Source organism: Megalobrama amblycephala, linkage group LG1 (genome assembly GCF_018812025.1).
Source record: "Megalobrama amblycephala isolate DHTTF-2021 linkage group LG1, ASM1881202v1, whole genome shotgun sequence".
Lineage (NCBI taxonomy): Eukaryota > Metazoa > Chordata > Actinopteri > Cypriniformes > Xenocyprididae > Megalobrama > Megalobrama amblycephala.
The window spans coordinates 69,270,533-69,295,630 of record NC_063044.1 but is presented as its reverse complement, the minus strand read 5'-3'; the positions used below and the strand labels follow the sequence as shown (position 1 = coordinate 69,295,630).

At 35.8% G+C, this 25,098-nt stretch overlaps 1 long non-coding RNA gene and 1 pseudogene across 2 annotated transcripts; both read right to left on the bottom strand.

Moving 5' to 3' along the window:
* Window positions 1–7,162, bottom strand: part of LOC125276422 — a 39,637-nt pseudogene extending 32,475 nt beyond the window's left edge.
* A 1,410-nt stretch (window positions 7,163–8,572) lies between these two features.
* Window positions 8,573–14,980, bottom strand: LOC125248851. Of its 2 annotated transcripts, XR_007180414.1 has the most exons (4): window positions 14,643–14,980; window positions 13,859–14,017; window positions 13,548–13,584; window positions 8,573–9,123 (listed from the first exon to the last, which is right to left on the bottom strand). It is a non-coding gene; the product is annotated as an uncharacterized LOC125248851 (long non-coding RNA). The 2 variants fall into 2 exon arrangements; XR_007180408.1 differs by having other exon boundaries at window positions 13,859–14,980.
* Window positions 14,981–25,098: the final 10,118 nt, after the last annotated feature.

The window sequence follows — 25,098 nt, the reverse complement described above, 5'->3', positions numbered from 1 at the left end:
AAGTCATCTGATCTCAGAGGAAATGTCACTCTATGGTAATTTCTTTGCATATTTTAATGCTGTTTAGTTATGGTCCATTAAAAAAATGGCAGCTGTATTCATTGGAATAAATCAAATCACTTTTCTGTAAAATTTGGAATCATAATAAACTTCATATAACTGGAAGTAAATGAATAACTAAATGACACTTGTGTATTAGTTTTTCATGACTCACCCAGTCTGTCCAGCTCTACAGTTGCATTGACTGAAGCTCCTCCAGCAAACACTTGACACATATAAACTCCTTTATCCTCAGTTCTGACACTCTTCAATCGGAAAGAGAAGTTTCCTTTGGGGATTTTCAGCAGTGAAGAACTCAACTCTGTCTCTGTATCGCTCATGGGATGAATCTGGAAAAGTCTTGTTGTTTTGGTAGAGCAGAACCAGAACTTCCTCATCTTCATTGGTTTTCTTCCATGAAACCTGTTCAAAGTCTTCAGGAGTGATGTGAGAGTCTACAGAGCAGTTCAGAGTGACGTCTTCACCAACAAACACAGATATAGACCGATCCGATCCTGAGACCAGCAAACGCTCTGAAAGAACAGAGGAAATATCACAGCAGGAAATACAAATTCAGTAATTAGTTTCTGTAAAATCATAGTGAAAATGAAGATAGGGACTCATGTGGTCAATACTCACCAACATTATCAACTTTAATTTGAACCACAGTCTCTCCAGACTCCAGCTGACTGTGAACTGTACATGTGTATTCTCCTTTATCTTCAGCTCTCAGATTGTCCAGACGGAGGGAGAAGTTTCCATCTTTAATGTTCTCAGTAAAGAAATGAGCTCTATCTTGATAATCCTGCTGCTGGGACTCTGGTTGACTCTCACCATCTTGAAACAGATGAACTAAAGTCTCTGAGTCTCTTCTTCTCCATTCCACCTCCAGATCCTCCATTAATAAAGGTTCATCAACATAACAGGGCAGAACCACTGAAGATCCCAGAGGAGCAACCAGAGGACCAGATGGACCGTGCACAATGAATCCTGAGACAGAGAGATTAAAGTTTGTTTTGTAGTTTTACAAAGCATAATGGATCCATACTAGCATAGAGCATAATTACTGACATGAACAAGTATTTATGTCCAGTAGGTTCATTCAGGGGTGTCACTAGAGCTCGACCCACATGTTGTTTTTGGTTTCTAGTTATTTAGGCAGTTTACATTTAATGCACAATTATAGCATCACAATATTTATGGAAAACATGTAAATTTGTCAAAAGGTATTTTAGACTCAAGCTTCATATTTGACCAATTGTTTTACAAAAATCATACTGTGACGATAGAGGAGAGGTCAGAAACTCATGTTTACACTCATGTGTAGTCTTTCATAGTGTTTGTGTGTGGGTGTGTGTGTGTGTGTGTGTGAGAGAGAGAGAGAAAGGGAGAGAGAGATTAATGTTTCTTAGTGTTTATCTCATCCATTACCTCAAACATTGTTCTTCTACAGTATATGTAAAATGTATATATAAAAAATATTCAATATTTTGGCCTCAGTCCCGAATGGTTTTAAATCAAATGCTCAGTGTGTGTCTTCAAAGATACAAATTCCTGATTATCTCTGTCAAATTAAATACTTTTGCTTTTGCACTTCAAAATCAAACTGTGTTTATGAATCTTTGACAGAGATTCTTTCACTTCTATGTTATAGAAAAAAAGGCTGTAAACACTGACTCAAATCAGCAAGCCAATTTTTGTACACTTCAGTAAATACCCAACAGACACACAACATCATTAGATGATGCAATTTGATTAAAAAATTTTGACTTTAAGTGACCGAAATTCAATGTCAAAACAATGTCAACATCAGTTTGATGTAGAATATGACGCCAGCTGACGCTGATACTGTGTTGGTTTTAAATCATGGTATCTAGTAACCAACAGCCGACGTCTAATGAACATCATAAGATTAACGTCAAATTATAGCATCATTAGACATTGATCTTTTGTTGGTTTAAAGTCATGGTATTGTGATGGAATTTTAATTAATCATAACTAAAATGTCATTTTCTTGCAGGATTAACATTATAATTTGGAAATCCAAATGTCTAACACTTTGGTCAAAGTCAGTGTGTCTGAATCATATCCGAAAGGGAAATGACGCAAAAAAAGTTGTCTCAATATATAAAATCATGACTTTGAGTAACAAACTGCTGTAATCAAGAAATCCAGATTTGCTTTTACCTAGTAACACAAGGGTTTGCCGAATTATACATATGAAGAACCAATAATAGTGGAGAAAAATTATGTAATAAATCATGTAACATTTATTATGCTCCTGATCTATAAAAACTGTTGTAGAGATCGACCGATATGGGTTTTTCTATAGCCAATGCCGATTTTTAGAGGTCAGGGTCAGCCGATGGCCGATATGTGCGGCCGATTTTTAGGGCCGATATCTTGAAGTTTTCCCCTTCATTTGCATGCTAAAATGTCACACTAATAATAAGTGGATGCTTATTAAAACTTAACATCATTTATTGAACACGGACTTCAACCATCTCTCGAATCTTAATTTTGTGCACTGCACTGTATTAAAATAAAATATTTATCCAAAGTTAACCAAACAAATCAATAAACTGACCAAGTATTAAATATATAAAACAGGTAGGCCTAATATAAACAAAATCTGTCAATCATTTACATAATTTTTAGAGCATTTATCAAGCAGAATTTTTCAAGTTTGTTGGAACATAAATGTAAACTTACATTTAAATAAAATAAATACAACTTTATAAATAAAAATCAATTAAAAACGTAATGTTGCACAGTCTTGTATGCATTACACAGTTGGTGGAAACACACGCAGATGCGCATATTATTGAGCTGAATTTTCATTAATGTAAAGTTGGATGGAAACCAGGTGTTGTGCCCAATTCCGACCCCCCGGCTGCAGACTACCCCCTCTTCACGTGCACGCGGACAGTACCGTTGTGTTTCCTGTAGATGGCAGTTAAAACACGGAAATTTAGGTGAATGTTTCGCCGATCCAAACTCCAAACGTTCAATTTGATGAACACTTATGCAGTTTCCTGCAGATGGCAGTGTAATCTCAGAAATGTGATCCATTGCTTTTCAAACGTAATCGTAAACGAGACTGGAGAATGTACGTTGCATTGTTGACGCTTCGATAGAGTTTCTCCCATTTTTCTTTCTTTTTTTTTTCTCTCTGTCTCCTTAGACAAACCCACTATGTACTGCTTGAATTTAACATCAACGTGTTATGCTTTACAAAAGAAATTTAATTTATCAATACGAACCTTTTTTGATGAAAAAAATTACACATTAGCATTCAGTATGAGCCTTAATGTAATATTATGTTCCAAAATGGGCCTGCCAAAATACCCCCCCCCCCCCCATATACTCCATCTATTCATGCAGATAGAATGTAATTCATCATTTTACATACAGTACTGCTTTTATAGGTGTATCAGACCCATTTTAGGAACTTTTAAAATCCAGGCATGTGGGTGAAAAAGTCCCTTTCGAAATAAAACCCCTAATGCAACATATGCATTATTTTAGTACAATTTTATTGGAATATCATACATGTTTCAGTGGAAATGAATTATTTGAATTTATTTTGGAACATAATATTACATTAAGGCTCATACTGAATGCTAATGTGTAATTTTTTTCATCAAAAAAGGTTCGTATTGATAAATTAAATTTCTTTTGTAAAGCATAACTCGTTGATGTTAAATTCAAGCAGTACATAGTGGGTTTGTCTAAGGAGACAGAGAGAAAAAAAAAGAAAGAAAAATGGGAGAAACTCTATCGAAGCGTCAACAAAATATATGCAACGTACATTCTCCAGTCTCGTTTACGATTACGTTTGAAAAGCAGTGAATCACATTTCTGAGATTACACTGCCATCTGCAGGAAACTGCATAAGTGTTCATCAAATTGAACGTTTGGAGTTTGGATCGGCGAAACATTCACCTAAATTTCCGTGTTTTAACTGCCATCTACAGGAAACACAACAGTACTGTCTGCGTGCTGTCTGCCTTTAAATCGCCGCTACTAAACACGGATATCGGCCGATGCCGATATATTAAAAAAAGACAAATATTGGCCCGATATATCGGCCAACCTCTAAACTGTTGTACTCCTTTTGTTGGTGGGATTCTCTGTGATTGATACGAGGTGCTCTGGCTGTGATTAAAGTATATTCAAAGGCAATGTCTGGAGTCTGTCTAATTATTACTGCACAACAGGCTAACCCTACCACAGTAAACAAAATAACAAGTCAGAAAACACAAGATAGACAAAATGGAAAAGATATAGGTATATTTTGTGAATGGGATATTTAACGCTGATTGGACGAGACCTCTGTCAATCAAGACGTGCAAGAAAAATACAGCAGGCTGCGGCAGCAGAAAGTCGATTTGTGTCTACATCTGTAAATATTAGAGCTGTCTGTTTAACCGGCTGATTTAGTTTATACTACAGGGCTGTTGAAAGCTCGCATCTGATTAGTTGACCAATGTTCTAAGGTGTGCAATTATTTTCAGGGAAACGCAGTTAAAGTAGTTCTTGCAGGTGTTGACCACATTACAGTTTCATATCACTTCGCCAAATGATTTCAGTTATACAACCGCAAAAGAAACAAAACCCACAACGACAACCGACCAAGCTAATAAATATCAGTGCTGCTCTGATGAATTAATCAGTAAAATAATTTAGCAATTTAAAAGCTACTTGACATTTCTCACCAGCGAGGTAATAACTGCGGTTCTTGAGGTAGGTAAACTTAGAGACACTGCTGCCATTAGAGATGCACAGACTCAGGTAGGCTAATTCACAGATATATGCCTATTCTCTCTCTAATGGCTCAAGCCTCTGTTACTAGCTCTAAAATGATGTTTTGGAATTTGCAACAGAGGCTTGGGATGAGATGCGTAAGAAATTATTCCTACACACAAGAGTTTTTTTAGGCACAAAATCCTGACAAAAACAAAAACTCCACTTCACATCGTGTCCGCATTACCACCTTGGGTGTTCATTATTTTGTAATAATTCAATGACTCAATTATTCCTTATGTGACTAACTATGGAAAAAACTTTATATTAAATTTACCCTGTCTGGTTGGGCCAGACAAAATTACGAAACAGCCAGATCTGAGATGTGGGAGAGTGGCGTAAACAGCAAGCTTAGTTTTACAGTTTTTCACAATTGCTAAAACACATTTTTTGGAAACCATCACCCAGGGGTTAAAGTGGGCCGGGGCCGTCCGGGGCTGAGCCCCAGCACATAGGCTTGCAGGGCTCAAGTGGATTTATTGAAGTGAAAGTGAATTTTACTTGCCTGACCAGATAAGTAGCTTGATTAAAATGTCAATAACAACCAAAACTTAAGAAAGATATATTTAGCGATTGATAGTGGATACTCGTAATGTCGGCAGTGATACTGCACTGTTGAGGCTCACGTAACTTGTAAAATGCTCACACAAAGAAACTCAGTTATCATGTTGCAATAAAAATTCAATATGTGTGGTTTTTATAGCTTGCTATTTACGGCATATGATAAAGTTAAGCATCACATGACCGAAAGTGCTGAATTCCTGAATATCACCTCGATTGAAATTGACACGAATTTCATACAACAGTTCAATAAACAAGTAGTTAATATTAATTACTCATGTTTTAGGTGCAATATTGCCTGTTTTTTGTTCTATTGTAGCAGCAAAAAATACTTTCAAACAAAGCAGAACCAGCTCATCTCGCAGCTACGCTCAGCCGTTTCGAATGATTCAGTGCTTTAAACGAATCGGTTGAGTGAAGATTCAATGGCCCAATCATAAACAACTGCTTCATTCTTGATTCAGCCTGAATAGTGTGAATAAATGATTCAGTGGCTCACTCATTAAGATGGTCATTTGCTGCCATCTACTGGCAGTTTAATTTCATGTTTAAAAGTATAAATTTCCCACCAACATTGTATATTCGAAAATGTAGTTGTACTTTTTCAGTGTAAATTCTTTTATTCTTTGTAACAGCCCTATAGTGTCTTACTATTTTAATGTATCAAATGTAAGAATATGAAATAAAAGATGAAACGTTAATTTAATTAGATTATAAAGGTTGATAAAAAAACCCAGGGCAAATAACATAAATATGCAGATTTAAATATGTCACTGCTGATAAAACACTGATAAGAATGTTGCACAAAATAATCCTATTTTTTCCCAGGCAAGCTACTTTTTTATTCTGACACGTAAATTGCCAATTTAGTTGTCCAAAGGACAAGCACAAAACAAGGCTTAATGTCGAGCACTGTATTTTGTATTTATATTCTTTCCTTTAATGGTAGCATCATTCTTGCCATCACCCATTTTCTCACAACATTAAACACAAAATCTTCAAACTACATTCACAAAACCCCTGACTCTTCTGGCAAAATCAAACAATTTCACCTGTTCTCAAAATCAAACATTGCTTTCAGATCAAACACACATCTGTCAATAATTTAAGCAGATCATTCATTAGACACTACATCAAAAAAATGGAGAACAGTATCCAGATAATGTAGTTAGAGAAAAAAATGCATATTGTATAGGCTACAGTAAACAAAATTTGCAACAAGTCAAGTCACCTTTATTTATATAGTGCTTTTTTCCTTAATTTGTCATGAGGCACTGGTCTGATCCGAATATGTTATATTTTTCAATGTTTCCAGTCAGCCATTTGTCAGCTACTGCAAGTGGTCAATTTTAGGACTTTATAGACCGCATAAAGTCTTATAAAGCAGCACGACGAAAGGCAGTCATGATTAAGGGGCATTGAAGCCAAATAATATATAGTTTAGGAATCGAAATAAAAAATAATTGACCATTAAAAATGTTTTGTTGAAGAGAGAGAGAGAGCGCTAATAATAGCCTGTACATACCATCAGCGATCATCAGCAGGACTGACACCAAAACACAGTTCGTCTGGTGCATCTTCAAATGCTACATTAAACCAAAACGCTATAAATTACCACATATGTATATATATATTTATATATATATATGATCCGCTAAAGGAAGCTCGATCATGTTCGTGAAATGCCCGCGGATCAGGGTTACTCTCAGTTTTAAAGAGATAGGACTAACTGCAGAACCGCAGAACCATACGTCATGACAGTCTGAGGACGACAGCGCCAGACTAAAAGCCTGAGGGCGGAAGTGGGCGGAGTCAATTTATCTCCGTAGGCATCGCTCCATTTGGAGCTTTTTAAAGTTTAAAACCATGTTAATGTGAAATATTGTTATTAAAACGATCTAACTGAAATTATAGATATAGATAGATTCGCATTGTGTTAATAGCTTAATCATATACACAAACACGTTACGATATATATATATATATATATATATATATATATATATATATATATATATATATATATATATAGTACAGTCCAAAAGTTTGGAACCACTAAGATTTTTAATGTTTTTAAAAGAAGTTTCGTCTGCTCACCAAGGCTACATTTATTTAATTTAAAATACAATAAAAAACAGTAATATTGTGAAATATTATTACAATTTAAAATAACTGTGTACTATTTAAATATATTTGACAAAGTAATTTATTCCTGTGATCAAAGCTGAATTTTCAGCATCGTTACTCCAGTCTTCAGTGTCACATGATCCTTCAGAAATCATTCTAATATGCTGATCTGCTGCTCAATAAACATTTATGATTATTTTCAATGTTGAAAACAGTTTTTCAGGATTCCTTGATGAGTTCAAAAGAACAGCATTTATCTGAAATACAAAGCTTCTGTAGCATTATACACTACCGTTCAAAAGTTTGGGGTCAGTAAGAATTTTTATTTTTATTTTTTTTTGAAAAGAAATTAAAGAAATGAATACTTTTATTCAGCAAGGATGCATTAAATCAATCAAAAAGTGGCAGTAAATACATTTATAATGTTACAAAAGATTAGATTTCAGATAAACACTGTTCTTTTGAACTTTCTATTCATCAAATAATCCTGAAAAAAAATATTGTACACAAATATTTTGTACAATTGTACACATTAAATGTTTCTTGAGCAGCAGATCAGCATATTAGAATGATTTCTGAAGGATCATGTGACACTGAAGACTGGAGTAATGATGCTGAAAATTCAGCTTTGATCACAGGAATAAATTACTTTGTGAAATATATTCAAATAGAAAACAGTTATTTTAAATTGTAATAATATTTCACAATATTACTGTTTTTACTGTATTTTTAATTAAATAAATGTAGCCTTGGTGAGCAGACAAAACTTCTTTTAAAAACATTACAAATCTTAGTGGTTCCAAACTTTTGGACTGTACTATATATATATATATATATATATATATATATATATATATATATATATATATATATATATATATATATATATATATATATATATATATAGCCTATGTGTGTATTAAAACCCCCTTGTAACCTTTTAATATTTTAAAAGTTCATAAATTTGTTTTATGTCTTAAATGATTAACTGAATATAAATTGAACACAAAGCTTAAACACAAAAAATGATAAACATTTATTAATTTGTCATAAAATATTTTACTTAAGCATTTCAGAATGAATCATTGTTTTTCATAATATATAATACGCATTACACGATTGTACACTAGAATGCATGAATTAAGCACATTCAGATCCATCAAACCCAAAAACAAAAACAGAAAAGATATTTATTTAATTTTAATAAAATGTACTAAAATGTAAGTAGCAAAAGCATTATATAGCTACTAGCTGTGCTTTGCTCTAAAAAAATACAAAATCAAACCAAATTGAGTGTAGATTGAACAGCAGGTACATGATGACAAATTAAATCTTAAAAAAAAAAAAAAATCAAATCTCCATAAACATGCGATTAATTTTACCTAGAGACTGTTTTTGTCCAGACACTCATTAAGAAAAATGTCCATATCATCCTTAAGTTGTCTGTCATCATGTTTCAGCCTGTGAAAGTTGAAGAAGGGCTTGTTCCTGGTCTTCCTCTTTCAATATCAGAAAGCACAGCTCTTCCACTAAACCCGTGAAGACCTTTGGTTGTTGTGCAGTACAGAAGTCTTCTGTGATCTGTGGTTCCTTCATGAGAGAAGGGTACAAACAAATGGGATGAGATGTTAAAAGTGTATTTAACAACACTTTGTGTTGTAGTCAGGATCAGAGGTGTAAAGTACTTGAGTAATTTTACTTGATTACTGTACTTAAGTATTATTTTTGGGGATTTTTACTTTACTTGAGTACATTTGAAAATCAATACTTTTACTTTTACTTGATTACATTTTTTGAGAAAAAAGAGTACTTTTTACTCCTTACAATTTTATTTACAGTCAAAAAGTACTTATTTTTTGGAGATCACTTCATTCAATTTTCTTTTGCTATTACCAAACCAATTGAATTGCGCTGATGACCAGTTTAATTTAAAGGTTATTTATTCAATGAGATTCATTTTCACATTCCATGAAATTGGTCAGACATGTTCATTGGTCCTTTGGAAGTGACGTCATGTTGCATCAATTACCACAATGCACAGCACCTTGACCTCAAAGAATATACACTAACAAGAAGCGACACTCAATAGAATGTTCCATTGCAACACCTGCGCCAGCAGCGGCCTTGCATTTCCGCCATTTTGGGGTGAAGGCGACTTGGCAGTCCACTAGTTTCTATGGCAATATCAACTGCTTTGTTAAAAAAAAAAAAAAAAAAACTTTTTCACAAAACCTTTTTGCTCTCAGTCAGTTTGGGTTAAAACTCTTTAAAAGATCTAGTATTAGTATTAGACTTATAAACACTGAATTAATACCGACATATGAAATTAAATTATGACATGCATCAGAAAAATTGGGAATGTTGGACAATAAATATATGAATATAACAGCTTGATTTTGCAGTGTTGTCTAATGTCCACTGAAGCAAAAGTGTCCAAAAGTGGGAATTATGCGATAATGGACACAGTAGATCATAAGATCATTATGTTTGTAGCGTGATCCATTAAAACGTACAATATAGCTTATTTCAATTCAGACCTAGATATTATTATTATTATTACTCCACTAGGTCTGAAATATATTGTTCGCTGCAAACATGATGATCTTAAATTAATTAATTATTAATTTACTATTAATAAATGTGTAAAGTTTTAAAGTTAAAATGGAAATGCTCAATAAAGTAGGCTAACTACGTTACCTCAGATGGATGAATGGTTGGATTCCACAACTGGTAAAATAAAACGTATATAAGACAATACAACATTTACTGTAGGAGCCATACAATTTAGTGGTGACTTAATTTAAAAATCTGTTCTATTGTGCTTCTGATTTGGCAGTGAAATTCACCGATTTTGGGTGCGTGAGATGTGAAGGATTCAATGGTCCAGTTAGTATTTTCACCCCATAATGGTGGCCGCGTTACCAGAGCGCCATCTAGTGACTGTTGCCTAAAAAGTATCAGAGTGTCGCCTCTTGGGTTCTAAGCTCTTTGTTGACCTGGAAATTACAGTGGGTACGGAAAGTATTCAGACCCCCTTAAAATTTTTCACTCTTTGTTATATTGCAGCCATTTGCTAAAATCATTTAAGTTTTTTTTTTTCTCATTAATGTACACATAGCACCCCATATTGACAGAAAAACACAGAATTGTTGACATTTTTGCAGATTTATTAACAAAGAAAAACTGAAATATCACATGGTCCTAAGTATTCAGACCCTTTGCTGTGATACTCATATATTTAACTCAGGTGCTGTCCATTTCTTCTGATCATCCTTGAGATGGTTCTACACCTTCATTTGAGTCCAGCTGTGTTTGATTATACTGATTGGACTTGATTAGGAAAGCCACACACCTGTCTATATAAGACCTTACAGCTCACAGTGCATGTCAGAGCAAATGAGAATCATGAGGTCAAAGGAACTGCCTGAAGAGCTCAGAGACAGAATTGTGGCAAGGCACAGATCTGGCCAAGGTTACAAAAACATTTCTGCTGCACTTAAGGTTCCTAAGAGCACAGTGGCCTCCATAATCCTTAAATGGAAGATGTTTGGGACAACCAGAACCCTTCCTAGAGCTGGCCGTCCGGCCAAACTGAGCTATCGGGGAGAAGAGCCTTGGTGAGAGAGGTAAAGAAGAACCCAAAGATCACTGTGGCTGAGCTCCCGAGATGCAGTCGAGAGATGGGAGAAAGTTGTAGAAAGTCAACCATCACTGCAGCCCTCCACCAGTCGGGGCTTTATGGCAGAGTGGCCCGACGGAAGCCTCTCCTCAGTGCAAGACACATGAAAGCCCGCATGGAGTTTGCTAAGATGGTGAGAAATAAGATTCTCTGGTCTGATGAGACCAAGATAGAACTTTTTGGCCTTAATTCTAAGCGGTATGTGCGGATAAAACCAGGCACTGCTCATCACCTGTCCAATACTGTCCCAACAGTGAAGCATGGTGGTGGCAGCATCATGCTGTGGGGGTGTTTTTCAGCTGCAGGGACAGGACGACTGGTTGCAATCGAGGGAAAGATGAATGCGGCCAAGTACAGGGATATCCTGGACGAAAACCTTCTCCAGAGTGCTCAGGACCTCAGACTGGGCCGAAGGTTTACCTTCCAACAAGACAATGACCCTAAGCACACAGCTAAAATAACGAAGGAGTGGCTTCACAACAACTCTGTGACTGTTCTTGAATGGCCCAGCCAGAGCCCTGACTTAAACCCAATTGAGCATCTCTGGAGAGACCTAAAAATGGCTGTCCACCAACGTTTACCATCCAACCTGACAGAACTGGAGAGGATCAAGGAGGAATGGCAGAGGATCCCCAAATCCAGGTGTGAAAAAACTTGTTGCATCTTTCCCAAAAAGACTCATGGCTGTATTAGATCAAAAGGGTGCTTCTACTAAATACTGAGCAAAGGGTCTGAATACTTAGGACCATGTGATATTTCAGTTTTTCTTTTTTTATAAATCTGCAAAAATGTAAACAATTCTGTTTTTCTGTCAATATGGGGTGCTGTGTGTACATTAATGAGGAAAAATATGAACTTAAATGATTTTAGCAAATGGCTGCAATATAACAAAGAGTGAACAATTTAAGGGGGTCTGAATACTTTCCGTACCCACTGTATAACAGTCAGTGGAAGAAAATGGAGGAAGTCAAAAATCAGCCACAGAATCAAGAGCACCCATGGCCAACAGTTCATCTGATGATGAAGATTTTTTCGCTTCTTTGAAACAGACAACACATGAAGCCAGCAAAGAGTGGATGGATATCTGTCCTGTGTTTCAGACACCAGTGTTTCAGGCACTGCAGGATTGATTTTTAGCTCCAAAAGAGCTAGGCTTGACACTCACAATTTTGAAAATCAGCTTCTGCTTAAGTTAAATCAGAGGTTTTGCAACTTTGAGTAGCATGTTGCATACTGGCATTAGGTAGTAGTCTTATAGTTTGATAATTAAAAACAATTAAACACAAACAGTTCTACAGCAGGATAAAACCTTGTATGTGGTTCATTCACTTCATGTTTTTAGAGATTAAAAGCTTAAACAAGAATCTCTAGTTTTCATTCTTGCTGTTACTTTTACTTTTTTAATACTCAAGTACAATTTTAATGTAGTACTTTTTTACTTTTACTCGAGTATGATTCTGGCCAGATACTTTTACTTTTAATTGAGTAAAATTTTCACTCAGTACTTGTACTTTCACTTGAGTAACATTTTTGAGTACTTTTTACACCTCTGGTCAGGATGCAGCACAGCATGTATAATAAAGTTTTGACATTCTGTTTTTCTCATGTTTATATATTGAAGACAAATCATACCCTGTCACTAATGAAATTAATCTATTATGTTCAGTTTAATTTTTTTTTTTTTTAAAAAAGGCAAGCAATTCACATGGCTTTTCACGCTGCACTTAACCCCGGGTTATCGTCGTCCTAAACACCACTTTTAACCATGGGTTAAGTAATGCTCCACATATTGCTTGTATATTTACGTGATTTTGACAGTCACAGAAACACTGTGCGTTGTATATAAATAGAAAATTCAGCATTGGAAAGAAAAAAAACAACAAATGCTGACAGAAAATGGAACAATTGCAGTGCAGAAAATACTGTTTAATTCTTTTATAGTCTGAAATGTTAATTCAGGATAAACTTGATAGTGAAGTTGACTATATGTAATGAGGATGTGCAATGCCTGAGCATTTATGAAAACATATTGTGTGCTTTGTTCATCCAATCAGTGACACTGACACTGCAAATAAGGATGTTAACCAGGTTTTAGTAATGTACAGTGTGAAACGCTGCGTATGAATACTCAGAATTAATTGTTAACCTCAGGTAAATGATGATCAGTGTGAAACGTGAATCAAGATAACCCAGGATTCTGTTTACCTGGGGTTAACAATCACCCAGGGTTAACTATTTAAAGTATGAAAAGCCCTCATATATGTTTTTCATTCTAATGAAAAGAGAAGTTCATACATTTTTAAAAACTTTTAACTTTTCCTTTTTTTTTTCTTACCATTAACATGAAGATCCCCCAGAGCCGGTCAACTGTTCTAAAACAATAGAATATTATTAAGTTATTCCTGAAAAGATTTGACAGATATAACAACACACCATCTGTACAAGTAGCTTATGTGTTTATGAAAGTCTTATGAAACTAACCTTGTTTGTCAATTTACTGCATTGCAAAATTAAAGAAAAACTTAAATATATAACCATAAAAATTGCATAAAAGAAACAAGTTTCATTCTTCTAAAGTCAAAATTACTACTTACTGCATTGCAAAAACAACATTTTAAATTCAGAATACAAAAGAAACGTCCATACCTCCATGAACAACAGCCTTTTTTAAGTGAATTTGAAGCTGTGCATTCAACCTGTGCCGTCTGGTTGGTTTAAGAGCACTGGACAGTGGAAATTGTTGCAGCACGTTTTGCATCGCTGTAAATGAAGTAAAGCGGAGCATCTCCCAATACTAATATGCCTCTAAAATCCACAAAAACACTGATCAGTATTGTAAAATGTAACCAATTAAATAAAATACAGTACCAACAACAAGTAAAATCACAAACCATGAATATGTAAACACCCAGGTGAAAAAATACTATAGTAAATACTATAGTGTTTTTGAACCACACTGTATTTACAACACTAATGAATGCTACAGAATACTATAATATTAACTATAGTGAACTGATAAACTGTAACAAATAGTATACTTTAGTTTTTACTACAGTAAACTAGTGTATATTGTAGTATAATATACCCTAAAATTGTAGAAAACTTAGTACAATATTGGGTAATTTGTTCATATTATTATAGCTGTTATATTATCACAGCAACTATAGAATTACCACAATAAATTAATTCAAGTACTTAAAGTACTATAGTATGGTTCAAAAACACTATAGTATTTACTATAAATGACTATAGTATTTTTTCACCAGGGCGCAAGCAACGTGAGACGATTTGTAAAATATCAAAAGACGTGATAAAGTGACTTTGAAGCCCATTTACAAAATATTTAAGTCATGTTAAGTGTTAATGATCGAATAAATACACAACACATAAACGTGATCGATTAAAAGCACAACACAAAGAAACTTTTTACCGTGTTCTCTTCTTCCGCCATGATTGTTTGTTTGTTTGTCGCTAACTCCGCCCACATACAACTTGAGACTATTACTCCGCCCACTTCCGCCCTCAGGCTGTTAGTCTGGCGCTGTCGTCCTCAGACTGTCATGACGTATGGTTCTGCGGTTCTGCAGTTGGTTATTATTGGTTTTAAATGGTCGTCCGGTGGTCAGGTGGTCAGGAAGTCTAGTCTAACTTACTGAAATAGAGTGCCCCAGGGATGACGCGTTTTTGTAGGCAAAACCCGGAAGCGAGTTAGCATTTTAGGACTTCCGGTTCCAACGCTGTAAAGTCTATGGGTTTTTTGAATGGGTTTTTGCTAAATCGCCTGAAATAAGGTCTGTGGTTAACAAAGCCTCTAAATACTTTCACGTTTTGATCTATGACATAAAACACACCAGTTATAACCTGCTTGTGATTTTTTTAACTTTTACTGTGTCTTAAAATTGGCGGTTGCTAACAAATTGCTAAAAGGGACTACTTCCTTTGGCGGGGACTTTAGACGTCATCATTAAAAACGGGACATTTGGACAGCATTTCTCATGAAAAAGTGGAAAAGTATTCATAACAGCACAGATCATAATCAGCGAGCATGTTTATAAATAAAGTTGTTTTCTAAATAAAGTTTGAGGAAGCTTGGTGGTGACGACGTTGATCCGCAACCATGGTGTGCTGTAGTCCGTTTATAGCCTACTGTTAGCTTTTTATATCTGACGACTTTATTTGGGCTTCAAAATCTATAAATGTTGTGTTAACTTGTAAAGATTATCTTGATAGACAAAACGTGTAAGTGTCATAACCTTTTGTTAAACACAGAGCTTATTTTCTGCGATTTTCCAAAAGTCTATGGGAAAAATGAATAGGCTTTCAGTCGAGGGAACCCGTGTGCCGCTAACTTCCGGGTTGGCCTACAAAAACACGTCATCCCTGGGGCACTCTATACAGGCAGTGTAAACAAACTGAATCACACTGTTAATGCAGGACTGAGTGTAATTGTTAAATAGCAAGTGATATAATGTATAATTAGAGTACTGCTTAGCTACAAAACGGAAGTTAAAAATTCTAACTAATTGTTTAAAGCATGAAATAAGGTTACCACGAATTAGTGAATTTTAATCATATATATGCCACAATACTAGTGTTGTCCAATAGAGAGAGCCACTGTCAAATATATTCTGTTTGTTTTTGTTTTCTGTTCTGTTTAGTTAGTCCAGTGGTCTCAAACTGCCGGCCCGCGAAAAATGCGTGTTTGAAAAAAATGAAGGTGATTATTTTTTCATGCCTAAAGAGTAATAAAAACACTTTTGAAAAAAATCCTGAAGTAGCCTATCATAATTCATGCATGAAAGGGCTAAAGACACCGTGGGAATGATGTTCGCGGAAGTTAAAATTCCTGCATTCACTAAAAGCAGATCAACTCGACGCTATGGATATGGAAGACACACGTGGATACATGTAGAAAGGGTAATAGATAGCTTGTGCAATAAGTAAGTAATAAAATCTCCTGCAAAGTGCAATGTTTCGTTTCTTGTGCTTCTTGTGTTGAACTACTTTGAAACACTTAATTTCAAGTAACAAATTTCAAGTAACAGGCTAATACTCTTTGAGTCAACACTCTTAACTGAGTAAGTGCAGTTCTTTCATAAACAACAGCCTCTTCTTCACTCCTGCTCTCTTTCTCTGGGAACATGAGGCTGCATGTCCTTTGAGTAATATTTTGTCACAAGTTCTGGGAGGCACACTTTCTTGAGATGCTGATTTATGATAAACAATTGGAGAATTTAAATGATAAGTACAAAATATGATCATATTTCGATCATAATAAGGGTGTTACACTTGATCACTAAATTAATGTCATCCATTTTAAAAAACCAAGGAGAGGGAGTGTGTATTCTGATTAAATATTGTGTAAAGATGTGTGTTTCACTAATCACAGGAGGGTAAGATGATACACTCCTTTGAATGAAGGACGGTGTTTTCACAACTCGACTTTTGAACATAGTTTTCTAGACATTTTTGTGTAGTAACTGGCTGTTTTAAAGTCTCGCCCGATGTGGCATATCTGAAAATATAATAGTTTGTTGCACTTTTGTTGATTTGTACTTTAATTTCTCATTTAATTTTTGTGTTATTCTTCAGGTGACTGTAAGTCAAATTTGTTTATTTATTTTCACTATTTATTTCGTGAAACACTGAAGCAGTTGAAGCAAATGTGTCGTAATGTGTCGAGGCTTCGAAACAATCTGACACCTGTCTCCACGGTGACCCCTAGTGGTCAGAACAGTGTAAATGCAACAAAACTCAGGCCAAACATGCATAAAAACACCTTTTACAAATGTATTGCAAAAGTTTTATTGAGAGTAAAATCTATCAAATGCAATAAACTAATCATCTAAGATTAAATATAGAGTGTCTGTATAATATGTGTTCTTTTATCAATTTCCAAGGCTTGTTTCTCTGTTCAATGGCTCAAGATAAACAGACCAATAAGAGATTAATAATTTATTATTTATTTACTTTAATAATGTATTTATTTCATTTAACCTCTTCCACTCTGAGGCATTTTTTAGATTTCCGCCTGAATTTGACATACCAAAGTTTAAATGTTCACCCTTCACACATACAGTGAGAGAAATGTAAAATATTGATGTAATTGTACAAAAAAACCTCTAATAATATAATATTCTAATTTCATTTTTAAACCTCCATGTATTTATTTATATCTAATTACTTTTAATTTATTTTAGATTGTTTTAATTTTATTTGATTTTTATCATATATTATTTGAACATTTATCACTATTTACTTATTTTAATCTAATGTATTTATTTATTGTTTTTTTTTTTTAAATATGATGTTAATTTAATGTTTTATTTTTTTAATTAATTAATTTTACATTATGGTTTTCTCTAGACTGTTCTGTTTAAGTATTACATTTTATAAATGAAATATACCTTTAACTACTTGAACTTTTCCCCGCCAGCATTTCTTTAAGTAGTTGTCAGCCAGAAATGTATCTTATTGTACTTTTTCATTATTTCTTCTATCATATTGTTACTTTCTTGTTCATAATTAATAAATTCAAGAATCACATGAGGTGTTGTGCTGTATTTCCTGTGCTTGTGGAAAGAGGATGGATAGATGTGCCAATAATGTGATGAATACATTGATGAACTTTAGTGTTTTCTTTCAGAGAGCTACAGAGGAGGATAATGTGGAGTACACAAGCGTGCCACACGAGTCCTGAAAAGTGAAGCCAAAGTGTCTCGATCGCCCCCTGGTGGCTGGAAGCAGTATAGGTCATAAACCCCGCCCTCTCCATGTGTTTCAGTGGGACGCCAGACAAACTAATTCTGTTACACTTCAACTATTTCTTTCCAAAGACAATTTCTGTCATATTAGGCAGTTTTTTTCACGCTGGTGTCAGTTCAAGTGCTCGTTCTTTAAATAAGTTTGGTTTTAGTTAGTTATTTGATGCTATAAAACAGAGGTGAGACGTCATGATTGAAGCGATGCGTTTGTGTGAGAAAAATATCCATATTTAAACAAGTTATGAATTAAAATGTTGAGCTTCTGCCAGACCGTCTTCCCTATTCAAGTTCAAGTTCAAGTTCAAGTAATTACTGTAATTACCATAAATTATAATATATAATTTTCTGAGAGCTCCAACTTCTTCCTGACTGCTGGAGACTCATTTTGGGATTAATAATGTTGTGACAGAAGCACATAATTCTGAATCTGATGACATGAACAAATAAAATCATGTGTTTTCTCATCTCGTGATAACAGTAATCACGACATGGCGTGAACAAAGCATGTTTTCAATAGATTTGTCAGTCTTGTTTGTCTCTGTTGAAGTGCCAACTAATGTGTTATTTCACTAACAGCTCTCTCTCTCTCTCTCTCTCAGGTGTGTTGCATGCTGGGTAGCGAGAGTGTGGCGTTTGGGTTGCATGTGGGGGAGCGCACGGTTTTTCAAGATTTTTTCTGATTTAACCGTTGTTTGTCTTTTTCTTTTCCTTTTTTCTCCCAATTCTTTGGGCATTATTTTTCTTTTTCCTTTTTTTCCCTTTTGTTTTTGTGTTAGTCAGCGTGATTGAGTGAGTGGGGAGCGTGAGGCTGTAATGACGTCTGCCCCGGAGCGGGGAGCGTCGCCTCTCTCTCTCTCAGGAATGGGTTCAGGTGTGCGCCGGAATCAGGCGCAACCATAGAAGATGTTCTCCTCGCCATCGCGGACCAAATCGGCCACGAAAAAATAAACTCGGCCTCTAGGATGAATAAAGCTGTTGTAGTGTTTCTAAAAAACGAACACTTAGTAAAAACTATGATTGAAAACGGAATTTGGGTTAAGGAAACGTACGTGCCCGTCACACCCTTATCTGCCCCGGCTACAAAAGTCACGGTTTCAAATGTACCGCCTTTTATTTCTAGTGATTCAATTGTAAAGGAGTTGTCTAGATTCGGGAAAATTGCTGGAGGGGTGAAAATGATTCCGCTCGGATGCAAGAACGCATCGCTAAAACACGTGTTGTCTTTTAGGAGACAACTGTATAGCCTATGTTTCTAACTTCGCCGGACAAAACACTCGATGTCTCTTTCCGTGTGTCTCACGGAGACAGTTCATACATGCTGTACGCGAGCACAGACAGTTTACGCTGTTTTGAGTGCGGAGATATCGGCCACAAACGCTTCGTCTGTCCACATAAACAACGCGCCGAGGAGAACCAGGGCCCGCGGACAGATGAGCAACAAATTGTAACGACGGAAGGCAGTGTACAGGCAGAGACGGCCAAAGTGATTAACACTGAGGTAAGTGAAGCGGTTAATGTTGTTAATGATAGTCAAATGCCTAGTGTCAGTGCTGTAAGTGTTCAGCAGAGTTCTGATGGTGCTAAAGCTGAAGAGGCTTTGAGTAAGAGGTGTGTGGAGAGTAGTGATGATGAGGTGGATGGACAGTCTGCAGTCACTGAAGGAAGCATTAGAGATGATGAATCCTGTTTTGATGTGGATATGGATAAGGCTTATGAAGGAGAGTTGTATACTGTTGAACAGATTAACAACTTCTTGGATGAAACCAAAGGCAAAAGTGTTGAACTTGTAGAGTTTTTCCCTGATTTAAACAAGTTTGTTGATTCAGTGATAAAAATTCGCAGTGAGTGCAGCAATGAAGTTCTGTCCCAACAAAAGAGATTTAGGTTAAAGAAACACATAACGGCAATTAGGCAAAGTTCAAAGAAAGTTCGAAATAAGAGAAGTAAATTAAAATAAGGATCACATGGGTGTCTACAACTCTTTCGGGTTTCTCTTTACTTTTCTGATTTTATTTGATCTCCTTCCCTCTTTTATTTCTATGGATATCCTGAGAGTAGGATCTTTGAACATAAATGGGGCCAGGGATGGAAATAAATTAGCTTTGTTAAAAGAGTGTATTGGACCTAAAGAGATTAATGTGATGTTTCTTCAAGAAACACACAGTGATGAAGCAAATGAAACAGATTGGGGTTTGAGGTGGGATGGTGAGTGTGTTTTAAGCCATGGCACTAATGTAAGTGCAGGGGTGGCAATACTTTTCTCAGTGAAAACAAAGATCAATATTTTATCAAAACGGGAAGTAGAAAAAGGAAGGCTCCTTGTTTTAAAAGTAGAAATAAACAGTAAGGTTTTTGTTTTTATTAATATTTATGCTCCCACAGTAGGAAGTGATCGAATTCAACTGTTTCAGAAACTTAAGAAAGTTCTTTATGATTTAGATCAAGATGATTTTTTAATTATGGGTGGGGATTGGAACTGTACTGTAGATTTTATCACTGACAGGAATGGTGAAGAACCTCATCCATCATCTGCTCTATCCCTAAAAAATGTTATAAAACAATCAGAACTCTTTGATATTTGGAGAGGAAAGAATGAAGGAGTGAAACAGTACACCTGGATTAGAGTTACTAACAATAGAATTAGTGCTGCTCGTCTCGATAGATTTTATATGAAGAAAACTATGTATAATAGAGCAATGGACACACAAATAATCCCAAACGTTATCTCAGACCACCATATGATCACTTTACATGTGTTATTGTCACATACAACCCCTCGTTTTTATTTTTGGAGGTTTGACACCAAACTTCTTTTAGATCACGACTTCTGCGAAAATTTTAAACAATTTTGGAGTTATTGGGTAACTCAAAAAAGTGATTTTAACAATCTCCTGCAGTGGTGGGAAGTGGGGAAAGCTCAGATTAAACTTTTTAGTCAGCAATTTTTATCACATACAAGAAACAAGCTTAAATATACTGTATATGTTTTAGAAAAAGAGATATGTGAAATTCAAAATAGCCTGATGAACCAAAATGATCCTTGTTTACAAGAACGCTTAAAGACAAAAAAACAGGAATTAAGAGATATATTTCAGGAGAGGGTTAAAGCAGCTTTGGTCAGAGCACGGTTTATATCAGTGCAGGATATGGATGCTCCAACAACCTTCTTCTTTAACTTGGAGAAAAAATACTCCCAATCCAATGTTATGCATGGCATTCGAAAAGCAAACGGGACAGTTACCTCAGATCCTCAGGAGATGAGAAGGCTTGCTGTGGACTTTTACACTAATTTATATGCAAAAGAAGAGACTGACTTCTATCCATCAAGTGACTTTTTTAATGGTCTGCCAGTATTGGATGAACAAACTGCACAAACTCTTGAAAGTGACCTGTGTTTCGGAGAAGTGACGGAAGCAGTTCATCAGCTTAATAAAGGGAAAGCTCCAGGCATTGATGGTCTGCCGGCAGAGTTTTATAAGTCCTTTTGGGAAGTTATTGGGCAAGATTTGGTTTGTGTTTTAAAGGAAAGTTTTAATCTGAATATGCTCCCTAAAAGTTGTCAGCGGGCCGTTCTCTCTCTAATCCCCAAAAAAGGAGATTTGCTTATGTTAAAAAATTGGAGGCCTGTGTCTGTACTCACTACAGATTACAAAATACTGTCTAAGTGCTTTGTTAACAGACTTAAAAAAGTGTTAGACAAGTTAATTTTTGAAGACCAAGCTTATTGTATTCCCAAGAAATCTATTTATGATAACCTGTTTTTAATGAGAGATATTTTAAGGTATACAAAACTGTACAATGTGGACTTTGGGATTGTTTCTCTTGATCAAGAGAAAGCTTTTGATCGTGTAGATCACCACTATCTCTTTTATGTTCTAAAATGCTATGGTTTTGGTGAAAAGTTTTTATCTTGGATAAAGGTGTTATACCATGACGCTTCATGTTTGATAAAAGTTGGAGGAGGGTTAAGCGTTCCTGTAAAAATGGAGAAAGGCATTAGACAGGGATGTCCGATGTCAGGACAGCTTTACAGTTTAGCAATAGAACCTTTACTTTGCATGATAAGGAAAAAATTAAAGGGCATAGTTATATCAGGAGGTTTAAGAAAAGAAGCTTTTGTTCTCTCTGCTTATGCTGATGATGTTGCTGTTGTAATTAAAAATACAGAAGATGTGCAATGTTTAGAAGAAAGCTTAGAAATGTATGGCAAACTTTCTTCTGCCAAACTTAACTGGGAAAAAACAGAAGCCTTATGGTTTGGATCCAAAAGTAATGATATTTTTAACTTACCTAAACTTCCAAAAAATGTTAAATGGAATAAAATAGGTTTTAAATATTTAGGGGTATTTTTAGGTAATGATGACTTTGAAAAGAAAAATTGGGAGGGATTAGTAGATAGGGTCCGCGCTAAGTTGTCTAAATGGAAATGGTTGCTACCCCAGCTTTCGTATAGGGGAAGAGTTCTGATCGCCAACAATTTGATCGCCTCAACACTCTGGCATAAGTTCATGGTCCTCGACCCACCGATGGTTTTAATCAGAGAGATTCAAAAGATGCTGGTGGACTTCTTCTGGTCTGGACAACATTGGCTAAAGCCAGCGATGCTCTACCTGCCGGTGCATGAAGGTGGACAGGGACTCATCGACATAAAGGCGAGGCTGGCAACCTTTCGATTGATGGCGGTCCAGCGCCTCCTCTATCATCAGCCTCACGTGTGGATGGACGTTGCGTGTGCCCTGCTTCTCAAGACCAGAAGAATGGGATTGGACAGACAACTGTTTTTAATGAATTTTAATGGAACTTCACTCGGAGGACTTACACCCTTTTATAGTAATATATTGGAGCTGTGGCAGACTTTTAATTTTTCCAGAGAATGGGGGAGTCCTGATGCCTGGATCCTGAAAGAGCCCTTATTTTTTAATGATCTTTTACACACTGTTTGTTTGTCCTCTGATGCCATTAGAGTCGCACTGATTAGTGCTGGGTTATCAAAGGTATCCGATCTTAGAAGAGGATGTGAATGGATGGAGGCAAAGGAACTGGCTGATATGGTGGGCTTCAGATCCGTAAGGACCACCCAACGGTTGTTTAACGAACTAGAGTTGGCACTCCCAAGAGCCGCAAGAGACTTTTTAAATGTTACTGCTCCAAAAACCTGTAAAGAGGCGTATGGTTTCCCTGATTTTAAAATCTCCCTAAAGGATGAGGATTGGGAGGAAACCCCTGGAAACACAGTGAATATGAAAATCCCCGAGTTGAGTTGTTTTAGAACGTTAACCAGGAAAACCCTTTACAGAGTGTGTGTTAAAAACTGCAACTATAAAATTTTTAAAGACTTCAAAGGAACAAAATGGACTTCAGTGTTGGAGTCAGACTCTTCCCCGAGAGGAAGCTGGAGGTCCCTGTACAAAAGACCCATTGAGAAGAGAATAGGAGATCTTCAATGGAGAATTGTATATGGGATATTAGCTACGAACAGACACATAGCACGGTTAGATCCTTTAGTTGGGGAGGGATGTCCTTTCTGTGGTGAGTCTGAGAGTGTTTTACATGTTTTTATGCAATGTTCTCGTTTAAAAAATATTTTAGGATTGGCAAAATGTTGGAGTATAAGACTGGTGGGTTGTTTTAGTTTTAATCTGTTCATTTATGGCCCAAAGTACTCCGTTGATAAAAGGATGAAAGTGATTATTTTAAATTTTTTGTATGGTTTAATCAAGCTTGCAATTTGGGTTACAAGGAAAAATAAAGTGGAAGCAAAGGGGGGTGAAACAGATCCTGTTTTCATGGTTAATTGTTTTATTAAAAAAAGACTAACGTTGGAATATGCTTTTTACAAACTTACTAATAATGTGATGTTTTTTTATCATTTTTGGGGAGTTGATGGGTTTTTATGTGAACCTGATGGTTTTGAAGGATTTAAAATTAACATTTTTTGAGAAGGTTTGTAATTGAGTGTTTAAGGTCTTTTATTGTTTATTTATTTATTTATTCATGTTTTTATAGCTTGGGAATGTATAAACTTATGTGGTTTTTTCCCATAAAAGAAGAAGAAAAAAAAAAAAAAAAAAAAGCTATTTTGTAATGTATAAATAAAGGACATTCTAAAAGTCAAAAAGTCTCTCTCTGTGTGTGTCTCCCTCTCTCTCTCTCTCTCTCTCTCTCTCTCTCTCTCTGTCTGTGCGCATGTGCGGCGTGGCTGTTGGGAGTGTGTGGGTGAGGAGCATGTGGAGTTGCTGAGTGAGTTTCTAACTTTTCCTTTTTCAGTTTAATTTTATTTATTTATTTCTAATTTTGTTGTAAGTTAGAAGAGAAGTTGTCAGCTGATAAAGATGGGTTTAAATTCGGATGGTTTTTCCAATCTGTCGGCTCGGCACGCGTGCAAGTGCATGCCGGCAGATGAGTCAATTTCCATTGAGAATGTTTTGGTTGCTATTGGTCGCGAAATAGGTGCACAAAACATAATGTCTGCGTCGAGAATGAATAAAGCAATTGTCGTATTTCTGAAAGAAATCGAAATGGTTAGTCATTTGGTGGAGTGTGGTTTGACTGTTCAAGATGTGTTTGTACCAGTCTTGCCTTTGTCTAATCTTTCGAAAAAAGTGATGATATCAAATGTACCTCCGTTTATTTCTGATAAAGCGCTTGAGTCTATTTTAGCTCGTTATGGAAAATTGGTTGGGCCGATTAAAATGATCCCGCTGGGACTAAAAACTCCAGATTTGAAGCATGTCATGTCTTTTAGACGTCAGGCTCTGATGATATTAAGTGCTGAATTTGAAACGTTGGATGTGTCTGTTAAATTGACAGTATGTGATAGGGACTATACGATCTTCATCACTACTGAGACCATGAAATGCTTTATTTGCGGAAAATATGGCCACATTAAAACAGGCTGTCCAGTGGTTAAAGAGGCTCAACGCGCAAGAAATAGTTCCGAATCTGATTCAGTGCAAGATGTTGTGGAGAAAGATTTAGTTAAACGGACTACAGAAAGTGTTGCTTATGATTTGAATGCGGAAATTTCCGCGTCTACTGAAATGGGAGAACAGTTGCGTCAGGATGATAGTATTGAAATTACAGATGCGACAGTTCCTGACGTTAGACAGAGTGGAACGAATG